The sequence below is a fragment of the Vigna unguiculata genome, chromosome 11, assembly GCF_004118075.2.
Source record: "Vigna unguiculata cultivar IT97K-499-35 chromosome 11, ASM411807v1, whole genome shotgun sequence".
Lineage (NCBI taxonomy): Eukaryota > Viridiplantae > Streptophyta > Magnoliopsida > Fabales > Fabaceae > Vigna > Vigna unguiculata.
Window position 1 is genome coordinate 925,445 of NC_040289.1, and position 11,429 is coordinate 936,873.

An 11,429-nucleotide genomic window follows, 5' to 3' on the forward strand; every position below is an offset into this window, starting at 1 on the left:
TAGCTTTAATATTTTTTATGCCTAAAATTTGTAAAACAGATTAATATAACTTTTTCTGTAACAATTTAAAATTTAAAATGTCTCAATCCATAAAATAAAATTCTTCAAACTTAAAACAATTACAACTTAAAAATTAAATCCTTTCCATTTAAGATAATGACATATTTCTATATGATTAGCAAATAAAAAAAGGTGATCACTCTTAAGACCCATTTCATACTATAAAAGCTAACATAACTCTTGAAACAAATCAAACTCTCATTTCCTTTCTCTGACATTGATGAAGAAAATATTAGAAAGAACGTAAAAGTTTCTTCTTCTCCATTCCAAGGTAATCTCTAAGTTCATCTTCTCTTCATTTTCTAATAATCTCTAACTTTCTTCATCTTTCAATCCCTTTGCATATTTTTTCTTTTATGAGCAACAAATGTAGAACATAACTTTTTCTTAATCCATTTTATTTCCTAACTAGTTGAAGAAGATCAATCAGGGAAATATGGAAGATTGAAGCTGTAAGATTTTCCAAAGAAAAGTAACAAAGGAAGAAACAAACATTTGCAAAACAGAGTAAAGAGCTTTTCTTTTAGTTTTTTTTACTTAATTAAATACAAATTAAAAAAAAAATCTTCAGGAACAACAAAACTTATAAAAAAAATTAAAACTGCAATAAAAAAATAGAAAAAAAAACTTAAAATAAAGTCGTCATGTATTCTGATGACTTTACTTTTTTAATGTACTGAAATTGTTCTCATATAGGACGACTTTGATTTAAAAAAAAAAAAACTGATAAAATACAGGACGACTTCACCTGTAATGTTATCTTGTATCCTGACGACTTGTCTTTATATTAAACAAAAAAGTCAAAGATCCATTTTTAAGAATTTGGATTCAAAGTTGTTTTCTTTAAAATTGGTGACGAAAAGCTTTCTTGAAGACAAGTTGTTTTCTTGGTGCACTATGAATGCATGGAACATTTACGTAAAAAATGAATCAAAACACTTGAATTTTCATCACTATGCATGGAATATTTGCAGATACTTGTTGAAGTTCAATCCTAGAGCTTTGCTCATCCATTTCCAGTTTCTTTAAAATTTTAAAGTTTTGTTTAAAGAATTAAAAATATTTTTAATTTAGTTAAATATACTTATTAATTTTTTGGACTTACAAGAACATGTTACTTTAATCCATATAAATCATTTAGGTTGTCAAAGTCATTGTTATAATTGATTTAAACTGATGTTTTAATCTATTAAAGTTACTTAAAATATTAATAGTTAGGATCCATTGAGATGTGAATTAAGCAAATAATAACATTGAAAATCATCAGTTCTTAGTTTCGTTTAAAGCTTGCCCAAAAGTGATTTTATTTCTCAACTTTTTTTAATGTATTTTTGTTCTTGTTTTGTGTCTGACTTTGTTCTCGAAAAAATCAATGGCCACTTTTAATTCTTACGTCAAAATAATATTTTTAAGATACACAATATGTGGACCCACTATCTCATTTATGTAGTTGGAAAATGTAATTATTTTTTATAAAATAATACTAATAAGTAAATGCACAAAATAAATTAGAAAACAACTTTTAGGATATATATATATATATATATATATATATATATATATATATTAATTGAATTTAAATAATAAAATGTAATAGTTTTTTATTTATTTTACTTTTCCATATAAAGATACTATTAATTTGAATATTATTATAAAGATGATTTACTTTAGTTTAGAGTACATATATACACGGACCTATTTGTAATATAATAATTAATTAACAATAAAATTTTCCAACCACATAATTGTATATAAGTTTAATCTAATAGGTTAAAACTTCACACTTTCTTTGGCGCCCTTTTCTTTTTCTTCTTTGTTTCTTTTACACACCCTCAGAATTTAATATAATTTAGAGTTAAGGATATATGTATTAAGTGTTCTTTTTAATATGTAATAGTAAAATACATTAGCAAACGATAAAAATATATTGGTTATGAGTTGAGAAAATGACAAAATCTGAAATCATTTCAAGGAATAATCAAAAGAATTAACTTAATAGCACAGACGAAATATGAGATAAATATCTTTTGTTGGATTAAACTATAAAATTTAGTCTCACAAAGGTAGAAAGGATAATACAAATGAAAATGTACGTGGGTTGTTATAGAATGGTCTATTTGGATACATAGGAATAATATCATATTTAGAAGTAAGGTAAAAGATGTTGAGGAGATCTTTAATCTAGCTCAGGTTAAGATATGAACTTGGATTACTAATAAAGTTCCTAAAGCAAGCTTCTTTTATTCGGATTGGTGTTTATGTCCGATTACATGCATAAAATTTGTAGGTCTTTAATTAATCTAGTGGTAAGTATACATAGATATGAAAGCATTATGGATGTTTGGTCTAGCTGGAGCGCATGCAATGCGAAAGAAAAATAAATAATCATACACTGTGTATAATACTTGGATGGAGAGTAGGGTAGGATAGGGTGAAAAGTAGTAATCACAATACAAAATCTTCGATGCTTTTCATTAGTCTAGGAAATTTAAAATACTTTGTCTATGTACTAACCATTTGGATTCCTAGTCCACATTTGGCTTTTGGTGTTGCAGAAGCTCCTTTTCTTACAATCATAACTTTAGAAACTTCTTGTGACATCCCCAAAGGCATGTTGAATGGTACTATAAGGAAAATAAAAAGAATCCCACATCAAGGAAAAACATGGAACCTCACATCTTTTTCTATAATAAGGAGAAAGTAGGTCATTTTGGTAGCTAAAATTTAGGTAACTAATTTTTAGTAATCATTTTCTTTGGTAGCCAAAATCATAGTAGCTAATTTTAAAGATCAATTTAGTAACCAATTATAATTTTTTGTTGATAATAGTGACTATTTTAGTAACCAATAATTTTTTACTTTGTGAACTGGTATCAAAATTGATCACTATAGTAACTAATAACTTTTGGTCACTAAAATTGATTACTAAAAAAATATTTTCTTGTAGTGTTGGGTTGTTTTAACCTTTTACAAAATACAATATCATCCAATTTAAGTTATATATATATATATATATATATATATATATATATATAATATGGATGATAGCTCAACTAAAATTCAAATGAGAATGAGTTAAAAGAACCACTCTAAAAACACAATTATATGCAACCAAGAGCTAAACCCAATACCTTACATCAACCTATTACAAGATAGAAAGAATACCCATGCATGAGATATGTACATTGAGATGGGTTAGTGTCTTCTATGCTACACCTTAACAAATTTGTTTTGTATCGGTGTGGTAGTTTCAGACATCAAAGACACAAAGGAAGACATTTTTCACATCCATAATGTTATTCCATTCAAAATGAACGGGTAGAGCAAGAACAAATCAACATAGGTTTGAGAATATCCACTTTATACTTGTGTATTGATTCATCTGCCTTTTGTTTCATTATAAATATTCATATGCACCCTACTGTCTTCCTATCTCTTGTTTGTCAACAATCTACCACGCTGAATAATATATCCCTTTTTTTCTTGTATACGGAATAAGTAAAAAACTTTACAAATTAATTGAATAATTGTTTAGTTCATTTGAGGTTTGTTGGAAAATTGAATGTAATAACTATACGATTACATGTTATGACTTTATATTGTTTGTCTGTTATTTGAAAATTTTAAAATAACAACTAAAATAAATAAATTTTCCTTGGAAATAACAGAGGAGAAAGAAGTAACATTTATTTTGTGATTATTATTCACAGCTTCTTCAATTACTTAGTGAAACTGTTCTGAAGAAGTTGAGTAGAAAAAATATTAATGGAGCATTGGTAATCTGAACAAAATTTATTCACCCAGAGATAATGAAACAAACATGTAGTTGCTTGCTTCGTCGTATCTCCGAATTTATACACAGGTTAATTGACAGCGTATTATATTTAATAGATGTCCTATTTAATTTTATTACTTAATCAATTTAACGGTTGAACAGTAAAGAAGAATGAAAGACATGCAAAGGTCAAAATAAGTACAGAAATGACAGAAACTGATTCATGCTGATTCAATACACATGGAAATATAATATTTGAGTTTGATCTGAATGTTTACAAATGGCAGCCATGCAAAAGCGTAAGATTCATCGTTCCAAGGCTTCTGCTATGCAACACACTAAATGCTGCTGATATGTATCAGAGGGACCACGATCTATGTTGCCCGGATACGGAAATGGAAACGTGTATGGATACGGAAACGAAAACGAAAATGGGTATGGATACGACATGGACATGAACACAAAAGTTAAATTGAAAAAAATATAGAACACGGGATAGTGTGTATATACATGTTAAATTTGAAACTATCTACTAACACATTGTCAACTACTACAAAGATGAAGCTAATCTATCTATCTAATATCCAATATGTAAAAAATAGTGATAATATAAGATTTGTTCTTTATTTTAATTGTCAAAATCATATGAAAGATAAAAAAATATCTTTCAAACTGGACATAGTGTCTCCTACAAATATCGTACAGGTGTCGGTGTTCGATACGTATAGACTATTTATGAAACGTGTCAGAGCATCATAGACCAGGATCAATCACAGATATCACTACCAACTAAGCGTTACTAACAAAGTTTGTTGTAATTTGATGTGAAAATTCTGATGATAAGCCTTCTTTATGAGACAAGTTGGAGCCTGGGTACACTATAAATACATGCAAACTTTACGTAAACATTTAGAATTTGATACGTTATTCATAGAGAAACCTCTCAAGAAAACAGATCTTGCAGATACACATTTTGTTCAAGTTCAATCCTAGAGGTTTGTTATTAATTCCATCTTAGTTGTGTGTATTTACTTCTACTGCTTCAGTCTATGCTTCTCTTGTCTTGCAAATGGAATCATTTACTTCCTCACTGAAAATTAATTTTTGCAAATGTTTCAGATAATGAATTTTTCATCTATAATGGCATTGGTTCACTACAACGGTCACATCACGAAAGACCAAAACATGTGTTCAATATATGTGAGTGAAATTAGTAGCTATGTTCGACTAAATAACTACATGACGCTGGCTTTTCTTAAGCGAACAATTTTAAATTTATTCACAGTTTCCGATGGCAAATCGTACACGGTTGATTTGTGTTACCGTTATCCAGTGACAATGAATGAGTTCAAGATTTGTTATCGTTCCATGAGAATTGAAGATGACAATGATGTACGAAGTGTGATTGCTTATGCAAAAAAATACGAAGCTGATGTGCAGTTTGAAATCATGGCGTTTATTCGAGAATATAATAACGACGCACCAACCAATATGATTTGGGAGCTCATGGAAAAAGAACTAAACGATTCCTTGAATATAGAGTGATCCTGTGAATTTCATATACTTTTTTTTTCTTTAATTTCTATTGTATTTTTTGTTCAGTTTCAAGATATGTTCATCATGTTCCTCTGATTTCTGAAATTTCATCAGCCAGCTATCACAAAAAGTTACAGATTCATAGTCTTTCTCTTTCTCTCGTTTAATTGAAATAATTACGTAAAAAAAAAAAACGACAAATTCATAGTGAGACATTTTTTAAGGTGGTCCTCCGCTTAGCCGTCAAGCATGGCGAGGGTTGGTGGCAGCAAAAACGTTAATTGGGATTCATAAAAGTATGTCAGAGCAGCATCATCTGTTTGATTCTTTCTACTGTGTCAGATCAAATACATGCATTGCTAAAACTTAATCGAGAAAAAAAAATCGACGAAAAGTTTGGGCAGTGTAATTCAATTCCTTCTGACAGATGCTTTAATTCTTGGCTTTTATTTTCATAAATTTTCTCTTAAAGCAGTAATATCGCAATTTACCATAGTCTTGTGTTTTGTAACTTACTTCACCATCTCAATGCTACATTAATGTGTTCATGTTAATCTACTTAACATTTTAAACCACTTAGCATGTTGAAATGAAACTTTGATTACCAAAGTAAATGCATATTTGAATACATTAATGCGTTCATGTTAATCTGTTTCAGATTTTAAACTACTTGCATGTTCAAATGGAACTTTTGCTGAGTAAAGTAAATGCATGTTTGAATACACGTTGCATCATCCACGAAGCATAAATTCAGTAACTTTTATGAGTCAAAGATAGTTTTCCTTTTCTTTTTCCATCCATGCATTACTTTTCTCTGTCTTAGATAGATGATGTTTCAAATTTCAATGTTTACGATGGTCAAAATATGATTTTGCTCACAATGTTAATCTTTGTTATCTGTGTAATGAAATGTAATCTATTTAGCTAAAAGTATAAACCTAATTATAAAAGAGATTAGTTAGAGACATACTTTCCATACTATTCTATATATTTTCAAACCAACAGTTGAAGAACCATCATTCAATTGAAAGAAACCAGTGTTAATTTGTTTAGATGAATTAATTTATCCTAACTTTAGTGCAAGGTCTTTTGTAGTGTGTTTTAGTATTTGTTTTTCCTACGTTCTAGATGTGTGGTTTATTTAACCGCATATTATATTGAATCATAATAATGAATCGGTATGGTCTATAGAGATCTAAAGAAACTAACCGGGGTAATTATGAAGGGTGGTTTGATAAAAGTATATATTGGCAAATAAGTGATGGAAACAAATTCAAAGTTTAGAAGGATAGGTGGAACGGAGATATCCTACCTAAAGAAAAATTCCTTAGGTTATACAAAATTTTTTAGCCGAAGTGTTAGATAATAATAAAAAATGGTCGGATGATTTTCAATTGATTCGTCTGTGATACTACAAGAAAATCTTCAATTAAAAATCAATTTTAGAAAAAATAATAATAACTATAGTAGCCAATTTAGATACCAATTTACAAAATTAAAAATTATTGGTTATTAAAATAGTCACTATTATAAATAAAATATTATAATTGGTCACTAATTAATTAGAGACCAATTAGAAACTAAGTTATTTTGGTAGTCAAGACCTAGGTAATTAATTTCAAGTGACTAATTTTCTTTGTTAGCTAAAACTATGGTCTCATTTTAAAAACTAATTTAGTGACCAATTATACTTTTTTATTCATAATAATGACTATTTTGGTAACCAATAACTTTTAATTTTGTAAATTTATGTCTAAATTGGTCACTATAGTTAGTAATAATTATTGACTAGTAAATTGGTTACTATTTAGAAGTTTTTTTGCAATGACCATATATATAGATAGAATTTCATTTTGAACCCATTGTAAATAGACAAATTTGCATTCATGTCCCCACACCATCAGATAATATAAGAGTCTACTAATATAAGGGATAAGAAACGAGCCCACCATCAACCTAAATAGAAGAGCCTGATATCTTTTAAAGGCACAAAGACTGTAAACACATGTTGGACACAAACACCAATCAAAGTATGAAAAAATGCTTTAGGATTTTTATACATTATCCAAGACTATGATTTAAGTTAGGCTGGAGTGAACACTTTGTCAGCATCAACCCTTGTGTACTTAGTACATTGAGTTACATGCATGTTTTAATTAATTTGAGAGTGTAGTTTGGTCTTATTTTTATGATTTGTTGTTCTTGCAGCCTATTCTTTACAGCTACTTGCATTAATGAGAGTTGATAATCATTTTAATTAATTCAATATGTTTTTTAATATTATCATGTATTGCATTGTTAGATGCATTATTATTCAAGGTTACATTTATGATTTCATATATTGGTTAGATTTCATGATTAATTAGCTTTAATCAGGTAGGATTTTATAATTAATTGAATCCATTTTATGTTACTAATGAATTGTATTTGTAATTTTGAGAATCTTATAAGAATAAATACTAATGTAATGAAAAGTTCATAAGTATATTTTACAAAATTAGAAGTACAAATCATTTGTCATCGAACTCAAATGATTATGAAATTCTACATAGTTAGATTTAATTAATCATGATATCAATTTAATTTGTGAATCTAAATACCTCAAACGTAGTAGATCAATAAACATAATGCATGTAGCCATTAATGAAATAAACATAATGCATAGTAGATTAACAAGGTGATAGTCTTTAATATTTAAGTTAATGTTAGAATGTAATTTTTGACACCAATTTTATTTAAACATCATCTAAGAACACATCCTTCTCAAGATTTGATCTGAAATCTGATGCAACACGGTTGTTCTTTCTAGTTTTAAACAATTATAGTTTTTTCAAAGAATCAACGTTAACAAGAAAGGCAAATGATTTGAGTTTGCGATGATGAATTAGAGTGAGTGAACGGTGTAGCATATGTATAACTTGAGAAGAATCTTCTATTGTTCATATTGCATTTAAACCTAATTTTCTTCTTCTCTTGATTTCGATTTTAGGACTGTTAAGTGATTCATGTTTTTTGGATACTGATGGCAGCCATACAATGTTCGTTACAGACTTCTAACATTTTATACATAAAAGACAATAGCTAAAAAAATATATAACAAAGAGGAAGATACAAAAGATAAAGATAAAAATCATATCCAGGTATTTATAAAATCCTGTATACATTTAGACATTTGCAAAATCATATTTATTATTATTGTTCTCATTCTTATTTAAATTTTATACATTTAGAAAAATAAATAAATGTAATATAAATTTATAATTTAATAAGTTGGAAATGGAATCATTTGCTTTGGTTGATGTTGATATTCTCCGAGAAAATTACAAGTTCTCTTTGATATTTGTTCAATATAATTACAGTCAATTGGGCAACCCAATGCTTCTTCTACCATCATTATTCATTTTTCATTTGGATGTTAAAATCAACCACACATTAATCTCATATTATTACCAGGATTACATCTTTTTACGGATTTATAATTAAAAGGAACTATGTTTAACTCCATTTAGGAGTTTAAAATCTTAAAATTCTTTAATATAAATAATCATTATTTAGCATACTTAACTATGTTTGACAAAATAAAGATGAAGAAGGTAGAATAAAATGAAAAAAATTAAAAATATATATTTTTATTCATATATTAATTTATACATATATAACAAAATTAAGAAAATAAATAAATTTATAGCATCAAGTCACTGGCCATTTTTTTTATTTAAAATTATAAACATAAATATTCTATTATTCAAAATATTTGGATATTACGCATTGATTGTGACTGGAACAGTTCAAGATAAATGTCTTAATCCATTCTATAACTAACATGAAGAAGAGTTCAATTTATACAATAATAAACTCATTCATATTTCTTGGATAAAAATGGCGTATTCAAAATTATCATTGTGTTTTCTAAACTTTCAACTTGAAAGTGTTGAAAGTCTGAAATGCACACTAATGAATTTTGGCTTCCATTTGTATTCAAGAAGGAAGAATCAATTTCTGCCATTACTGCATAACTTTTGAACCTCGCATATGTTTGTTATAGAATGAACGAGGAGGACATTTATCTTGATCTCTTCCACTCACAATCAATACATAACATTCAAATATTTTGAATAATAAAATATTTATGTTTATAATTTCTAAAGAAAAACATAAAATTGCCTAGTGACTAGCTATTAATTTGTTTATTTATTTTTTAATCACATGTAGAATGGATGTGGTATGCACTGGTTTCGATTTTCTGAGTGAGTTTTTCTGTCATGAAATAAAACTGAAACGATTTAACTATACACCAATTTATAGAAACTTCCATATACCTAATTTAATTATCAACTACCACATAATAACTTATAGAATAACTTCATACGATCATTCTATTATTAAATTCATTTCAAACAAAAGGAAGAAACATTTACAAAAGCAAGAGAAGCATAGACTAAAGCAGTGAGAAGTAAATTCACAGAACTAAGATGGAATTAATAACAAACTTCAAGGATTGAACATGAACAAAATGTGTATCTGCAAGATCTGTTTTCTTGAGAGGTTTCGCTATGAATAACGATCAAATTCTAAATGTTTTGATTGTTTTACGTAAAGTTTGCATGTATTTATAGTGCACCCAGGCTCCAACTTGTCTCAGAAAGAAGGTTTCTCAACCTTGCATGTCTGTGATTCTTCTTTATCTGTTCAGCCATTAAATTGATTCAGTAATAAAATTAAATCTGACATCTATGACAGATATTGGATGAATAAATTTTGTTGAGATCACCAATGCTCCATTAATATTTTGCAAGTCAACTTCTCGAGAAGAGTTTCACTAAGTAATTGAAGAACCTGTGAATAATAATCTCAAAATAAATGTTACTACTTTCTCCTCTCTTATTTCTAAGCAAAATTTGTTTATTTTACTTGTTACTTTAAACTATTTTCAAATAACAGACAAACAATATAAAGTGATGACATGTATTGGTTAAATCATATTCTCTTTTTTTTTTTCTGTGGTAAAAGTTTGTTTGTTTTTTCTTGAGGGTTTTCTTTGGTGCATCACAGTTGTAACTGGAATCATTTGCAAAACAAGAATTCTTTGAAAGCAGAAAGGACAAATTTAGTTTTTGATTATTTCAAGAGAAAGGCAGAGAATGCATCTCAGACAGCCATGCATTTGTACTTTGCATGCCAATTTTGTTTTATCAGATCAGAAGAACGCAGAAAACAGTGTTCAGAGGTTAAAATGTAACAATCTATTTGGATTCCATATATTACATTAGCTATTAAAAATTTGATAAAAAAATAACCATTTTAATTAATATATAAGATCATATTTTAGATACAACATTAATCTTGAATGGGATGTGCTCTTAAATAATGTTTTAGTAAAATTAGTGTTAAAATCTACATTCTAACATTAACTTATATATGAGGGACTCACCTTATTAACCTTGTTAGGTATGGATTGAATTAATTGTATTGGTTATAAGAATATTAAAGTACATTCATGTATTGGTTAAATTGAGACGGCATTATATCATTATTTCAAGTCTTTTTGTTCTTGGAATCTATTCTAATTTATGATTATATGCATTGGTGAGATTTAAAATTCATTTTAATCTATTTATAAGATTTTCTCGATATTTATTAATGAATTATGATGTTAGACCTACTTTAATTCATAAGTATATATAGTCACATGTCTTTAAAATACATATCATTTTTTATTTAATCTAACTATGTTATATTTATATAATGTATGTGACCAATAATTTATGATTCTAACTTTGTGAATCATATTATGAAAGGATTAATTTGTGACTTTTTATATATGGTTTCAAAACTAAAACTACAATTCATGCCTGGATCAATTAATTATTAAATTTTAGCCTGAAACCAACAATGACATTAGCCACATGTAACAATATATATAACCATAAATCATAATTTGGCTAACAACAATATGCACGAATCAATATGAAAAAAAAATGGATATCAAATCTCAGCAATATTTATAGGCATAACTCAGGATGAGTTCCAACAACAACAAAATATAATATATTTTCAA

General features: G+C 27.6%; 2 long non-coding RNA genes across 2 annotated transcripts; both read left to right on the forward strand.

Annotated features, from left to right (window-relative positions):
* The first annotated feature begins 276 nt into the window (after positions 1–276).
* On the forward strand, positions 277–526 carry LOC114168591. The gene is made up of 2 exons (XR_003600701.1): positions 277–331; positions 473–526. It is a non-coding gene; the product is annotated as an uncharacterized LOC114168591 (long non-coding RNA).
* Positions 527–4,675: 4,149 nt separating this feature from the next.
* Positions 4,676–5,464, forward strand: LOC114168592. The gene is made up of 3 exons (XR_003600702.1): positions 4,676–4,830; positions 4,955–5,035; positions 5,121–5,464. It is a non-coding gene; the product is annotated as an uncharacterized LOC114168592 (long non-coding RNA).
* Positions 5,465–11,429: the final 5,965 nt, after the last annotated feature.